We start from the raw sequence: 17,254 nt of genomic DNA on the forward strand, positions 1-17,254 counted from the left end.
TTAGTTTTGCCCAAATTCTGAAAAATCAAGCTGCACTTTATCCCTCAACAAAAGACTTATAAAGACTGCAGCCTGGCAACAGTATTTTTCTGTACAACCGAAGACAAACAAGCCGCAATATGACAATGCAGGACTTTCTTATGAGCTTTGAATGTCAGGTTGTTTGTGAATGCGGGCTGTTTTGTGTGTCGTTATATCTGCATATTTGGAAGAGTGAGTGTAACCGTGTCTGTGTGTGTAAATACAGCACATTCATGCATAAAGATGTGACATTCAAACATTATGAGCTGCCTGCCAGTTTCCAGCGACCCTGAACCAGAAATAGAGACTGTGTACATGCGTGTGTGCCTGCTTGTGTTTGTGTGTTTGCCATATGCTGGTGTTGGCAGAGGCTGAGTAAAGCGAGGCTGGCAGCAGGTGCTCTGTACTAAACCAAACGATGACAGGCAAGAAAGATTTTGGCTAGTCCTCCTGTTTTTTTTGTCATATAACTTAACAGTTTAAGGGGGAAAGATGCTGTTAAATCTGAAGTTTCTGCAACACTTTTCCTTCAATGTTATCTTTCTATTTTGGATGTAATAGTCATACATATTCACACTTGGACTGAACATTCCTTTAGCTGCTCTTTCAATTAAGTTATACCTTCATTATGTCTAGGGCATTGACAATCTTTTTCAATATATGATAAAAGGTCGTCCTTTGATATCTGGCATCATGCGGAGAGCTCTGTGGGGTAACAAAGCTATAGTAGGTATACTTGAGGTAAAGTAAAAATATGGCATTGAATACATCTTCAGAAAGGGCATACTGTGAAAAATAATGCTGTTTAAATTATACACACATAAAGTTCCCTTTGATAGTGTCTTCTGTGTGTGGCTTGTGTTATGATGAAGGTAGTTAAAAAGGTCCTTCAAAGGTAAGTCTATAAATCTTTTGATTATCTTAGTTTAGCAAAGTAAACATTTGGATGCATATTTACAATTAGCAGTTGCAGATGGACATTATGTCTTGGTATAAAAGTATAAGTTAACGAAAACTGTCATCATTTGAATTAAAAATAACAAATGTAAAAATATAAGACAAATATAAGTCAATGTAATGTAAAACCCTCTGCTTTTCATCAGTGTCCTGCTCACCCTGTCAGGGTTCTAATCTACATAGCCACCTGCTCACTTTAGATTAAACCTCTTGCTACTCAGCTGCCAACCAAACCTTTGAGTAAGTCGACACAAAATAATGACTCATCAATGAATTGATTTAGTCATGATTTATGTATGCAGCTTAGAAATAGTCTTTCTGATTCAACAGTCAGTAACGCTTCTATTGCAAAGGATTCTTAACAGCTTACTTGCAGGATGAAGAGTGAACTGAATATTTCAGTAGTGTTATAGTAGTAATAATAATACATTTTATTTATAATGCACTTTTCATTTCAAGAAATCTCAAAGTGCTACAAGCACACAGCAAAACAAACTTGAACTTTTCTTAAAAGGAGTACTTAAAATAAGTTAATCACCTCTTTAAAGAGGAAGGTCTTTAAGTGTATTATTACTATCAGCCATGGTTTTGCACTCACACGCTTTGCTGCCATTGCACAAATTGCTGGATTGGATCCACTTTTAAAATATCCTCCATGTTTTTCAGCCTACTGATTTAGAATGTTGCCACAATGTTTACTACTTTTTTACTCTTTTTATTTCCTAAATTGAGCTCTTACTATTATTTTATTGTTTTTATTTATTGTTATACTTGTGTATGATTATATTGTATTTTAATAACTGTACAGCACTTTGGTCAACTCAGGTTTTTTTTTTTAATGTGCTTTATAAATAAAGTTTGACTTGACTTGACTTGACTTGACTTGACTTGATTTGACTCAACTCGACTTTCACCCTAACTAGAGCAAATTATTTTGCCTTAGTAAAAATAAATGATGGAGTTCTTTACCCGGGCTTATTAGATATGATGTGTAATCAGGTTGTCCATGGCATTGCTTTGGTTGTTAAGAGTTAATCACCATTGTTGTTGGGTTTTGACCAATCAGAATTGAGCATTTAACACACCCGGTTAATTAGTAAGACAGCCTGGCAGTAATTGCATAAACAATGCTGTTGTTATTAAACTGCAAGACTTTTTAAAACTGTACATGAACTTAAGGTTATCTTATCTAAATAGCAACTTTCACTTCATCTTAACTAAACTGACTGAAGTGTTACAATGTTAGAATGTCATTTAGCAGACGCTTTTATCCAAAGCGACGTACATACGAGAACAAGAACAACACAAGCAAAGATCTAGACAAGAGGACACAAGATCAGTACGAGTAACAAAGTGCTTCAAGTCAATTTGGGTGCAGGTACTGCCAAGCAGTGTAAAGGCTATGCACAAAAGTAAGTAAGGATTTTTTAATTTTTTTTTCAAAATAAGGAACATCTACAATGAAGCAACCAAACAATTTAAGACCTTCCATTATCATCGTCAACAATTAACATCACCACAATAATGACCAAAGTACCAATTGCTTGGTCACTCAAGAGCTGAACACAGATTCCCAGAGTAGAGACGGACAGTGCGAGTCAATTGTAGCTGGAAGACATGATCTGCCACTAGGGACAACAGTGGAGAACAGTCTAGCTAAGTTCATAGTGCTTCTTAAAGAGCTGGGTCTTTAGCTGTCTTTTGAAAGTAGAGAGGGACTCTGCAGATCAAATGGAGTTGGCCAATTCATTCCACCATTTAGGGGCAACAGAAGAGAAGAGTTGAGCTTGTGATTTTGATTTTGAGGCCTTGTGTGCTGGAAGCACTAGGCGCTTTTCAGAGGCTGAGCGCAGCGGGCGAGAAGGGCAGTAGACCTGGGTGAGGGGTTCCAGGTAAACTGGAGAGGTTTTGGTGACTGCTTTGTAAGTCATGATTAGAGTTTTGTATCTGATGCGAGCTGCTGCGTTCTGGATCATTTGCAGAGGTTTAACTGTGAATGCAGGGAGGCCTGCCAGTGTGAGTAAAATCCTATTTCAGGGCAACAAGATGCATCATGTTATGCTTCCCTTGAGTTTTGTTGGGGGAATAAAACAAACTGAAATGACAAGCAGTTATCACAACCGGTCTAAATGTGTCAGCTGCCACATGGCATCCAAGAGCAGAAGAGGAGGAGGATGAAAGAGGTGAGACAGAAGTATTTTCAATTTTCCTGCAAAACTAGAGAGCAGTTTTGTGGTGACAATGCAAAATACTGTTGTGTTTATTCAAATGCAAACAAACTAGAGGTAAGTCAGAATAAAATTAAACTTGCACTGCTGAGCATACAACATTTTTTCTAACAAAACATTTTCCTCTCTCTCTCTCTCTCTCTCTCTCTCGCTCTCTCTCTCGCTCTCTCTCTCACACACACACACACACACACACACACACACACACACACACACACACACACACACACACATATACATATACAAACACAGACATACTTCATATAAATGTAACTTCTACTCTACTTTATAGAAAGAACCAACCTTTTGGTGCAGTGAATCAGGGAGTTTCCACTGAGGACATTTTGTCATGATGAAAAGTAACGTCAGCCAAAGCCAGTCTCAACGCTCAGTGTAAGAGCCTAGAAAACTGGTGTGTGTGTCTCTGTGTGTGTGGGTGGCTGTCATATTGTTTGTCCCAGACTGCGCAGGGGTATTTCTAACCAGGACTAAAGGATTACAGTCCAATCCAAGACCCACAATACACACCTCCCCCTTCTTTCCCTCTCAAACACACACCAAACACACACACACACACACACACACACACACACACACACACACACACACACACACACACACACACACACACACACACACACACACATGCACACACACCCTTATCCCTACCCCCAGACTTCTCCCACCCACCTCACCCCGCTCCACACACATAACAACCCCTCATTCTACTTTCGTACCCCTCTCTCTCTCTCACTCTCTCCCATCACATCCTCCCTCTAACGCATACATGTGCGCTCCGTCAGAAGAGAAAATAAACAGCTCGATAAATTTGCCTGTTATCTCTTTTACTGTCAGTCCCAGATGCAGACTAGCACATATTACTTTCATCAAACACACACACACATACACCCAAAATCACTTACTCATTCTCCCCCCTTTTTTTGACACTGCAGGTTTTTATAGTTAAGTGAGCTGTGTCTGAAGTCAACAGGCTGCCTGGGTGGAGCAGCAGAGGGGACATACACTTAACAATGGGCCCATAATGGTAATTTCATGCTAGGGTTATCAGATCTCTACCCTCCAATTTGTGGTAATTTTCCTTTTGATGCACTCAACAGTCCATGCAGAGATGGACACTTCATGAGACAAGAATAACTCTGTACCTATGACTCTTAAAGTTTCATAACAAACTGGAATCTGAAATTGGCACTAGTAGAAAAAACTTGAATGATTTATATTATCAGTCGATGTGCCAATTTCTCTCTTTATTAATGTATAAGATTTTTCATTCATTTTTTGTCTGTACTAAGAAATTGAAGGAAAATAACCTTGAGGAACGACAATTAGAAAATTGTGTCCAACAATTTTTTTTTTGCATATAAACAAAAATACCCAAAAATCTATTTTCTATACATGAATTGTGTCAACCTCATTTGCCTCTGACCTATTTTTAGACATTTAGCTTTAGCTTTACTGAACCTGAAATGCACACACACGCAGTAGACACACAGACACACAGACACACAGAAACACACGCACACAGACACACAGAAACACAGACACACAGAAACACAGACACACAGAAACACAGACACACACGCGCACACACACACACACACACACACACACACACACACACACACACACACACACACACACACACACGCACACACACACACAAATCTGGGATACTTATTTCCTGCAGCTTTACTACTCCATGTACATTTGGATAAAGAAAGGGTTATGGGTAATGCAGTACTTACATTTCTGCATGTAGTTACGCTTGTGCATGTAAGTACGTTAACCAGATTTTTGGAAGCTCCTTTAACCCTGCACATAGTTCATTTTCATAACTCTAACGTGTGCTGCTGTGCAGGCTCCATTAGGCTTGTTTTGCAAACAGCAATGGCAGCGTGATGCAAATCCCTCAGATTAAAATAGGCATGCACACACGCACATGCACACAAATACACAAATCTGTGTTCAGACATAATACCACAAAACATTCACAGCCAATGAGATTTCATATTGAGGGCTTCTTAGCAGCATAGTGACAGTGCAGAGGAGAAAAACAGGGAGGGAGGGAGGTTGGGTAGAGGGGAGCAGGGAGCAAAGGGGGGCAGTTTTTTGGCTGTGGAGAGAACGGGGTGCAGATTGAACACAATGTAAGGCTTTTTGTCTTCAGGCTCATTTTCATAAAGCTGAATATTAAGGATAGTAGAGGATGTTTGTAAGGTCAGGGATCCTTTTCAAGGTTTGTACAAAAAGCCTGAAATATGACAGGCACACAAGATTAGCAGTCTTACACAGCTTAAATTTGATAATATCTTGAGACAGACCGAGCCAGTCAAAAGATCTTTGGAAAAATAAGATGGAAAGCTTATTGAAACATAATCATTATCACAAGCTAGTATATTTCAGAAGTTAAAACAGCTTATTTAATCCCTTAATAGTTAAAACGAAACAAAAGCTTAGGAAGTCTCTTAAACACCTTCACTTCTCAATCTCAGCCCTTACTGACCTCTAGCACTTCCAGTGACCTTTGATCTTTGACCCAGAGTAGTTCGGTTCACTGTCCCTGTGCTTTGAGCTGCTGTCTGGAACAGTAAACAAAAGCCAACCTAATGAAGCTAAGCATGAGGCGTGAAGAAGTGAGTCAAAAGTTAATTAGGGGAGACAGTGAGTAACTCAATCCTATCCTGGTCTACCACCTTTATATCCTCTTATAGCTTACACACACACTCTGAAGCTGTCAGGTGTTTAACCGCTTATGTAGTGAATGTTGCATAGAGTTGATTAAAAGGCAGGTGAAAATACTGCAGGAAAACATTTCATTCTCATGTTAGTAAGTGCTTTTTAAGAATATTTTCTCCTTTGTAAACGACTACAGCTCTAATATAATCTTTCCTTGGAAGCCAGGGAGAGAAGAAAAAATCTGAAGCTGACTAATTCATGCTGCATAAGCAGCAAATGAATTAAATAAAACCTTTGTAAACAACAACATCAACGTTTTAGACAGGATGCACCCTTGGAGCTCTGCAGGAAACAGCCCACACAGCGACACTCAACCAAAAAATGTTGGCCTTGAATTTACTGAAAATATTCATTGTGAGTCATTTTTTCACTCGTGGCTGTCAAACAGGTAAGAAACGAACTGACAAGGCAGGAATTGTTTTACAGTTTGTAGGCATTCAGCAGCATAACAAGTGATCTGTTGCAGTGGGATACAAAGACACATAAGACATCAGCAGGTGGGGATTTTTTTCCGTTATTAGTGTCAGTCTGCGCTAACTGAAATGCTATTTCATTTCTATTACTGTGACAGCAAAAACTTGAGGTGTCCAGTATCTGAAACAACAGCACAAGCTATTGGTTATTGAAGCAGTACACCTGCTGCAAAAGAGCTATACATGACCATCAGTAAAGACTTCTGACTGTCATTTCTTACAATTATAACGTCCTCCCAGCGAAGACAGGCATGACCATGGGTAATCTGCATGGCAACATGCGTAACCATGAGACCTAGAATAGCCCTTGAGCTATTACAAATATCTGTGGATGTGTGTGCAAGAAAGTACTGTAAATGTGCCGAGGGGAGGGCACTGAAAAAATAAATACAGTCTTAAAGATGTAGAAGATTAAGTCTTAGCAGCCACTCTCAGAGAAAATCTCTAACTTACAGTGTGTCACTGTAGAGGCAAAAAAACATCCCTTTATTTTTTATGCGAATAGCTTGTCTGGAAAACACAGTCAAAGTACATTGTAAAAGCATACAAAAATACAGTCCTATATTAAAAGATAACTGTATATGCCAAGCTAAATAACTGTTTTGACCAAGCAGTCAGCATCCAGCCTGTCCAGCAGTATAATTACTTACAATCCCTAAAACAGTGTTCATCACTGAAGTGTTGCAATTATGCAGAGGACTACGCAGAAAAAAACAACCAGCCTCCACCTGCCCAATCTGCTGACCCACAGACAAAACAAGCAGTTTAATCATCCAGTCATTGAGGCTTGTTTGGACCTTTGTGAGCCTTTTATCCAAAGGTTTCAACTGTAGGAGAAATAGTGTAATGCACTACATATAAAATCAATTATATTGCATGAAAGCAGACAGACCAAAGCAAACTAATTACCAGCATCTGACATTAAAACAGCCCATTAAATGAGCTGGCAGGTTATTACTCTCCTAATGGCTTCCTTTTGTTCTGTCTTGGTTTTGAAACTGGAGTGCTGATGGGCTTAAAATGTAAGGAGACTTTTTTGAATCACAAAGTGTAGCCAGAGAAGACTTGAGTTTTTGTGTCTTTTTTTTAAAAAAAGTAGTCTCATACAACGTATTTTAATCTTTAAATGTCCTAGAGTGATGAATCCCTTTACATCTCATCAAGGTGGGACCTATTACTTTCTCATGTCAGGAAATGGGCAGGGATTGTTTTAGGCAATTAGGAGCATGCTGGGTAATCAAATGATCAATCAATCAATCAACACTGATTAAAGAGCTTTGTGCAGGTAGCATACAGCTTAATCAGGAATGTCCACACACACACACACACACACACACACACACACACACACACACACACACACACACACACACACACACACACACAATGTCATGACTTGGTAATTCATTAAACTGAGCTATTATTAATTGAACTGGGTTCACCTGTTATTTTCCTGCCATGGCAAATAAACAAAAAAGCAGCTCTTCTGCACTTTCTGTGTGCATCCACAGGTGTTTTCCCTTAGTTGTATGCCACTGTCCACATGACCCAGTTACATACAGTAAGTATATGTTTGTTTTATATACAGTGTTATAACTATGGATAAGCAGAAGCCAACAGAGCAGGAGTCTAGACTTTAGACATTCATTCACTGGATTTGTATTTCCTGGTACTTCCTGAGCATTAAGCTTCAGTATTCCCTCGATACCAAGCAATTAGCAGGTCTAATAAAAAGCCAACCTTCTTAGGGTGGGAGAAGCTCATTAGTCCCTGTTATAATTACGCAGAAGCACTAGGAAGGACAGGCAAGACCAGGGGCACCTAATTCACAGCTAACATACACACTGTAACATAGAAGGTACAATGAAAAACACAGGCACGCTGTGTAAATCAGGCTTTTCAGACCATGCCCCTGACACCAAGGGGTTTTACCTGTGATAACTTTCTTTTCTCCACACACACACACACACACACACACACACACACACACACACACACACACACACACACACACACACACACACACACACACACACACACACACACACACACACACACACACACTCTTTGTCACATAATATGACACAGATAAAAGAGTATTTTATCAGTGCTATTGGCCACCATAAGATGATAGACGCTCTGTGGTTCTGGGGGTTTATCACTGGTCTCAAAGGCAGGGCCCAGACTCAGTCTCATTCAGGAGACTAGTTCAGCTTGAGTAGAGTCTACAGCTTGTCAGCGGGTGGAGGTTGTGAATGGGAGGGGCTGGGCATTGGTAGTGGGGTGAAAAGTCAGACACTCAGACCGGCAGCTGACGGCAGCCAGAAGACAAAAGATTGAGGGGTAAGCAGACACTGTAGAAGAAAGTCTCTGAGCCAGTGAGGGGATGGCTGCTAATGCCAGCCAAACTTGGCAAAGAAATTTGACATTGTTTACCCAAAAGGCTCTGTGATCAAGTCAAATAGTAATGCTCAATGATCAATCAAATTAAATGCTCAATTTGTTGTTGACCATTGTCTGAGTGTTTTAGTACCTTCGGATTGTTGGAAATTGAGTTTCTGCTTAAGTAACAGGGAAATTAGTAACTTTGAAACATCCCTAGCCTAAATATGGCATCACAAAGCAGCTGAAATGGCAGTATAGGCAGTCTTGTTTACCATCAACAACTGAATGTCAAATGTCTGCTGTTATTCTATTTGCCTTAACATGAAAAAACATGGATGTCAATGTGAACAAAAATACTTGTTACTTACAGAAAATAAGTCGGTCATCAAAGGTTTAACATGATGGGAAAACCAAAAATGATAACCAAAGAAATGGACTCCGTATTTCCACTCTTTCACAGACAGTAGTTAAAATTCAAAATGTTGTTTTTGCAATTGACGAGCGGAAGAGAAGATAAGATTTCTCCCCATTTTGTTTGGGCAATTAAAGAGGGACTGAGCACATTTAAAACCAAAAAACATAATAAAGTGAATGCAACTCAGATATTTCTCCCAAGAAGGTACTGGACATGCTTAGCACTCTAACAGGCATCTTTTTAATGACACAGATAATAATTCTTATTTAAAGCAACTTGTATAAAAGTGAGGGATAGGGCGCCTCTGGACACACACAAATGCACACATAAGCCTATACCGCAGTCGGTTGAGTTTGTAAGAATAAAGCAGCACTCTCACGGAGGTCGTTCTGACATGAGCAGGTCTAATCTGTACCACAGCCTGGGTCTGACCTGACAGCTCCCAGCTCGGGCAGGCACTGATGCCTACAGGGTATCAGTCAGCAGCCAGTGGGTCGTTTCATTGTTCTCTGACAGAGGGAGAATTCAGAGTTACAGGGACAAAAGCAGCACTGTTAGAGGAGAGGAGGGAGAAGATGCAGGAATGCTGCAGTTAGCATCTATTAATACAATCTCAAGAAAATAACTGTTCTTATAATTGTGCTCTGCGTGCCTGTGTGGTTGTGTCCATTTAAATCTCAGAGGATAACACCTTTTTCTGCACTGATGGGAAACTATGAGCTAAAGTTAAATTGTGTGACACTGACACTTGATGACTCACTTAAGCGAGTCTGTCCTGGCTGTCACTCAGATTCTCACTTCTCTTTTCATTTTCATTCTCATCAAAATGCTTGAATTGGACTTTGCCTTCATTTCAGTTAGTCCTTGATTTCCACCTGGGACAAACACGAACGGGCAGATCCAATCCTCTCCCTACTCGCCCAAGAACAACCCCCCTGCTGGTGTCACTTGACAGCTGAGTGACACAGTGACAGCAGAGAGCAGCTGGACACAGGAGATAGAGATGTGATGAGCCGCAAAAGTTCACACCATTAATTACCCAGACATCACCTCTCCCGTCATGGAGGATTCTGTAGGAAAAGGTCAGCCGTCTGCCTTGCATGAAGACCAGCTCACCATGCATGTCACGGCCCCCGCCGGCCCAGCCTGCACTCTGCCCACGTTACACTTGGGAGACATGACTAATGCCTCAACAAGACTTCTAATAGCCCTTAAAATGCCACAGCAGAGCCTGTTAATACAACCATGAACACCTACACTCAGTGGCTGAGGCTAAAGCTAAATCTACCAACATAAGAAAAAAAGTGGCGTAACAACGGAGAAAGGATAGTGAAACAGAAACTAATGTGGAATCAACTGAAAAAAATACAAACTTAGAAGAAAAGAAAGCAGGATTTAAGATAATTATCAAGGAGAGGAGTTATAGATAGACAAAAGCTGAGTGTGATAAAGTATGCACAAACCTGGCTGGACTGATTTCTACTTTGCCACTTGTGGCAATGTTGTGTTAAAGCTATCTTACAGAGGTCATGCTGTTGTACTTGATATCAGCACGATTCAGTCATAGGATTAAGGGTCCGCCGGAGCCAAAGATATAGATATAGATAATCACAGGTTTTGTTTAATATTCTTTTTAGTTACCTAACATTTTGGTGGCTCCAGTGCGTTCTATAAACTACTCAGACTATACTTCTTATAGAAATAAACCAGCAAAGCTTGCGAGAAAGTTGCTGGCAGGTGGCAGCAGGAATTACTGCCTTTAATGGATAACCTTCAGCTGGGCACAAACTGAGTCAATTAAGCCACAATCTGACACAGCAAAAATCAGCCAGATCAACAAGCAGAGAGAAGACCTCACTTTTCCCAGCACAGCACTCTGTTGTAACCCGCTTTCATTAAAACAGCAGCTCCTCCACAGTTTCTCACCCCTCTCTTCATTCTCTCCCCTTGTTACTTGTGTTTGAATACAAGCTGTGTTTTCCCCCAGGGGATCTCTTCTTAACAACAGAGCGGGGCAAGTGTTGTGCAGACTGCACACTTGAACTTGTTATTTCCCTGGCCTATTGTGTGAGTGGATGATTACTACAGGACAGGGAGCAGGCGGATCTCTGCTTAGAAGTGAGAGAGACAGGAAGAGGAAGAGACACAAAAGGTGGGAACTAACATGTGATACATTTAGAGTGTTTGTACTTTTTATAAAAAAAAAAAAAAAGGTGGGAATGAAATAGAGGCATGGAAAAAATAATAGCTGATCCTCAAAATACAATACCCCAAACTTAAATCAAATAAACCAAGTGTTGCAGGTATAAAGGCGATAGATCCCTTCATGTTACTGTTGTTTCCGAAATTAGTTGCACCCACTTTATGGGCTTATTGAAGTAAGAAAGCAGGAATCACATTTCTATCACGCCTTGAACAGGACTGTTGAAACACAAACAGTCTCCTGCTCTCTTACTACTCTGTTTGTGTCCATGGTTACCACAGTACAGCTACTTTGTAATATGTTAAGTTATCTGTAGGTTTTTTTTCAAGCAAACAGTGAAAATCACAGTCTGTCAAGGGTTAAGAAAAACACCTGGTAACTTGATGAACTGCCCCATAGAGGTCTTCCAGAGATTTAAACTTTTATTAACGTATTTCTGGTGATGTGGAGCTTTACTCATTTTCTAACAGAAACAAAAAAATAACTTTTTTTTATAAATAAGAAAACTCCCTTATATGTCAAACCTCCTATGAGCGATCAAGGATAACTCCCCCCTCCCTCCTGTAGTGAGAATAAAGTTTGAGCTCCTACCTCACCTGCAAGTGATACAGAGTCAAAGTCTGAAATATCAGACCAAAAGTGGAATTTTCAAGTGCATGACATTACATTGGGAGCTATATTCACTCAGATTAGTCTTATCTGCAGGTACAGAGAGAGCTGACTGACAGGCGCTGCTGGCCACAGTATCTCCACTCTTTTCAACTTTCTTTTCCTCATCCTCCCTTTCACTCTTTTCCCTTTTTTAGACTCCCATTCTCTCCTCTCTGCTGCTCTCCTGTCCTGTGTGCACGCAGTCTGCCACAGGTAATTGCTTTCTCTCGCATCGGTCCAATGTTCTTTCTTTGCTCTCATTCTTTCGCCCCCTTCTACTTTACCATAAAACATTTAATTCTGACTACACGCAGCCCACATTCAGAGACCAAAATCAATCTTTAGATCTGTTGCACTTTTGTGCTCATCTATATGCAAAACAAACCTACTTTCAATTCAGTCTTGTAGTGCATAAAAACACACAATAGCAAAAAAGAAGACCCTTCCAACTCTGCAGGGCTGACTGAAATAAGTCTATTCCCTGCTTTAAAACAAACATTGCATGATAGAAAAACAAACATGTTTTCCCATATTGCTACTACCTATGGTCTAAATTGAAACCACTTTGGTTTTGAAATGAAATGTTACAGGTAAGTTACCTGCAATTCTCATTCAGCCAATAAAACAGACAAAGATTTCAGAGAGTTTTCAGACAGAGTTGAATTTTCTATCACACAACAGTGTGTTTCCCGGTGGCTGCAGGGATGACTGACGCTGTGTCTGTCTAGGCTAATCAACAGAGCGCTGGGTCACCTGTCTCACTTGACAAATTTAAAAGCCTCATTCATTTCTCACACACACACGGAGCTACACACATGCACAAACACATATACGCACAGTCATCTGAGGCCATCACAAATTATGGGCCGTCACAGTTTCCTTGCCAACTGGCCTGTAACCAAGCAACGTTGGTCGGAGTGAAGATGTCTTCAGTGGGTATATGTGAATGTACACACAAACACACACTTAGGATGGGGTTTGATATAGGTGACAGACAGGGTCTCAAGGCATCTAAGCATTTTCTGTGACGGACATGAAGCACATAAATGCCACAAATGAACATGCACAATTCACAAGGCCACTTACACTTCATACCATAATAACCAGCTTTACAGTTTTACCTGCAAACACAACACCAAAAGGTACATTACATCCAAATTTAAAGGAGCCAGTTCTGGTAACGACTTATGTCTGCCTTCAGGTACATTCAAAAGCATGTGACCTTGATTATTCTGCGTTCCTCCTTTTCTTACGACTGAAGAAGGAAATCCTTTCTGAGTGCTTTAAGCATTATTAATCCTTCAAGGTACAATGGTATCAAAAATCCACTTTAGATCATACAAATGAAACCTTGGATTAGCTGGATGTCAGAAAATGATATCTCAGAGTCATCATTATACTACATCTGTGCATGAGGGCAATTTAACTGAGATAGTGATCAGGGTCTCTTTCTCTCAAAGCTGCTATCTAACTGTATGAGCACTGTCTACTTTACTTTAAAGCCATACCCTTCTTGCCTCTGTTATGGATATTTTAAGATTGCATTCATGTCTGTAGAGCTGGTATGCAGTGAAACTGGTTCAGTCATTTTTTTCAAATTTTGTGTAATATGAGTTTCTGCTTTAGGTGTGAAATGTGAACAGGTGGCAACTGATTAAGGTTATTACTGTTTACAACTCATAAAGGTTTCAAATACTAATCCATAGAGTGCATTAGAAACTCTTCTCCTTGACACAGTAAAGACCTGAGGACTAAACGTCTCAGGGCAATGCAATATCAATCCCTTTGATAGACCAGCAACACTTTCCCATCATTATCTATTTATTCATAACACATCACTGAAGCTCCCATCACAGGCAGCCACAGAGATGTATTACCTTTAACACAAAACACACAATCGCACACATTTTACTGCTCTGTTATTACACAGACCCATTTTTCCCCTGTACAAACTCAGTCTCTTAAGTTTAAAACCATATTCCCCCACAGGTTTAAACCAATCCAAGAGAGGATCCGAGGATCTTAGAAAAGATGCAATCAGAATATCATCAGGGCTTTTATTTGACGGATGATGCAATATTAAACACAGCAAGATTGTTCACCATGCAGGCTCTGGATGCTACAACCAAAAAAAGGAGCAATATCTGGCTGAAACTTTCTCCATAAAGGCTTAAGGCGACTGTTGCTGTGACTTAAAAGTCCTCAGTAAGAATATGATAGGACCAACACTGCTTATTTTAGTTACTAAAGGTGGCTTAAGTGGACTATCATGCTATAACTGGAGAACAGTAACCCAGCAATGTGTCTAGCCCTCACTACAATAAACTCTGACAATAAAACAGATAAGAAATCCTACAGATGTTCCAAACTTTCTATCAGGAGTCTTGGGATATCAATGTATGAGTTAGGACCCAAACCAAAAAGAGGAGTGGAAAGAAACTATGCCAATTATTATCATTTGCATGAAGCATGTCACTGCCTCTGCCTGCTACAGTATCAGCATGCAAGCCAAATACACTTAAACCTACATGACGCCAAACACAAATGATTGTCAGCTATTAAAGGCACCCTGGCTAGCATAAACAGACCTTTGTGTACTTCAAGAGATGTTCTGAATCCACTAATTCCCTTGTTGGTTAAAGGGAATGTAAATTTTAGAATAATTGAATGAACACAGCTAAACGCTGTATTACAGAGTCTGTGGTGGAAATGCCAATGTGAAATTGGTTAGTTTTGGCTAACTTTAGCAGAGCTAGCTCCATTCTTTCTTGCAGGTTAACATCCCTATGTCGGTGCTGGTTTCAGATCGCTCTGGTCAGGGAAAGCTGACACAGCTCACATATAACTTTATCTTTATTTTTTAGATCAAAATACTGCCAAACTGCAATGCTGCATGCTACAAGAAGCCATTGTCAGCTGTGCTTGTTTACATTATAGACTGTATATATAATGGACAGTGTCGCTCCCCCTATTCCCATTGAACAGTTTTGAAGCCAAAATATCCCGTTCCAGAAAGCTGCCATCTTGTAAATTTTCTGCAGCCAGTCTGTGCAGTAGGGAATTGGCGTGTTTCCATGGTAATGAGCTCCGCCCTACAGCGTACTGTCACGAGGTCCTTCGGAGTTTCTCTCTACGGCAGCGGTCAATCAAAGTAAATACGGAAGTAAAACCCAGTTTTTTAACTTCTAATGACCAATGAAAAATAAACTTTTCAGTAAAAAGAGGTCTTGAACACAAAACAGTCAAATAATAACTACCTATCACCACAGCATACCGATGTGAGAAACATTTGTACAATATTTGTATTTGTGTATTTATTTTTTAAAGTTTGACCGCAGCCCCATTCAAGTGAATGGTGGAGATGGAATTTCTGACCTATACTGCAGCCAGCCACCAGGGGGAGCAGCTCTTTGCAGCCTTTGCGGTGGCCTCACTTCAAGCCAAGCAAGATGACGTCCATTTTTTTTTTACAGTCTATGGTTTACATCCACATGGTAGAGTATTACATCATTATGGCAGTTGTCATTTATCGCAGCTAGGGTGATAACATTTAACCATTAAAAAGACTAAGCAAGCACATCCCTTACCTGTACATGTTCAAGTAGTGCTTTGTCAACGAAGGAAACTCAAACGGCTGTCTAAACACTGTCAAATGCATCAATTATGGAGAATCTTTGTTAAAGAACATGGAAAAACAAGTTGTTTCTACAGCGTGCTGTTGATCATATTGTCTGTCACCTATAACACCAAATCAAATCAATGTTCTTGTTAGCTTTTTTTAGGTAATAAAGAGGCTCCAGTGTGAATTTATCTCACACATCATAACCTCAGCTGTGTCCATATGAGAATGACCTAAATGAATTGGAAGGCTTTGTTTTAAGTGAGTCTTTGTGGGGACCTGTGACTCCAGCAAAAAAGAAATCATTAACAAGGTATGTAGTTTGATAGGTTTTTTAAACATCTTATTCAATGAGATATGACATTAAATTTGAGGTTTCTTCATCCCTGTTTTCTGGCATTTAATGTGGGCTTCAGACAATCGCCTTTAAAAAAAAATAGATAACGTCTGCGACTGCATAATTGTGAAAGATTGGCAACAACTGAAAGTTAAAGAACTCAATTTTGGAACCAAATTTCTGTAAGTGAATGAAAGGGCTAAACAGATAGAAAAACTTGTTTTTGAGATTGTAAGCATTAACATAGACATGGCTTGATTTTGTATGACAGAAGGCGAGATAGAAGAAGACAGACTGGCTGATGGTTTAAAGGAGGAGAGAGGGAGAAAGGGAGAGAGCGGAACTGCCCCGGGTTGTCTCTAGAAGCAGAGGGGATTGCAGAAGACAGCCAAACGGCCCACAGCAGGCTGTCTAAACATGTGTTCAAATAAACACTTTACCCCCTGTCGCTGCTTGTGAAAGCTTTCACTCTAGAGACAAACATGTATGAAGACACAATGAACACACATAAACTCAAACGCCCAAAAAGACTCAGATTTAAGATTTACAAACAGCTACCAGAGAGTGGCAGCTTTAACACTGCAGCTATTATTATCACTCTCAATGAGACACAAACATGAACCCTCTTTTCTAGGAGACATAAGTCAGAATCCTTGTCACACACACGCGCACACACACACACAAAGCTGTGATGGAGTAGCTGTGTCACTCAAATATAGGGCACTAGAAGGTCAGCGCAGTGACAAAGATGGAGATTTGTGACCTTTTCCCCCCAAAGCTCACATTTACATCGAGGTGAGAACCCCTCCTTACAGCTGGGCCGAACCCTCTATCAAACACCCCGTCCCTGCTCTGCGCATTCAGCACCTCTTCACAGAAAAGAAAAAGGGAACAAAAAGGAGGGAGAAACATTTGTTTAACGAGCCGTCCCCTGCCCCTGGCTGTCTTTCTGTTCCATTCAGACCCTCCTCCTGCTGCAGGCCTGCCCTGAGGTCAAACCCCCCCAGAACACTATCAAAACCCTGCACCATCAATGGCAGCCGTTCCATTCACAACAGAGATTTATGATCTCTAATAGCTGGCAAATGGACCCAAGGCTGGGGCTGCCCCCATGGGAGGCTGTCCCAGACTTATTTTCTCCAAATCTTAAGAAGAAAAGGGATGAAAAAGGTGGGGAGCCATGGGAGACTATGGAAGAGGATGGGAGAGCA

General features: G+C 40.4%; 1 protein-coding gene across 1 annotated transcript in view; it reads right to left on the minus strand.

Annotated features, from left to right (window-relative positions):
• The window catches only part of rhbdl3 (rhomboid, veinlet-like 3 (Drosophila)), a 66,913-nt gene that overhangs the window by 27,180 nt on the left and 22,479 nt on the right, over window positions 1-17,254 (minus strand). The window lies entirely within an intron of this gene.

Source organism: Notolabrus celidotus, chromosome 7 (genome assembly GCF_009762535.1).
Source record: "Notolabrus celidotus isolate fNotCel1 chromosome 7, fNotCel1.pri, whole genome shotgun sequence".
Classification (NCBI taxonomy): domain Eukaryota; kingdom Metazoa; phylum Chordata; class Actinopteri; order Labriformes; family Labridae; genus Notolabrus; species Notolabrus celidotus.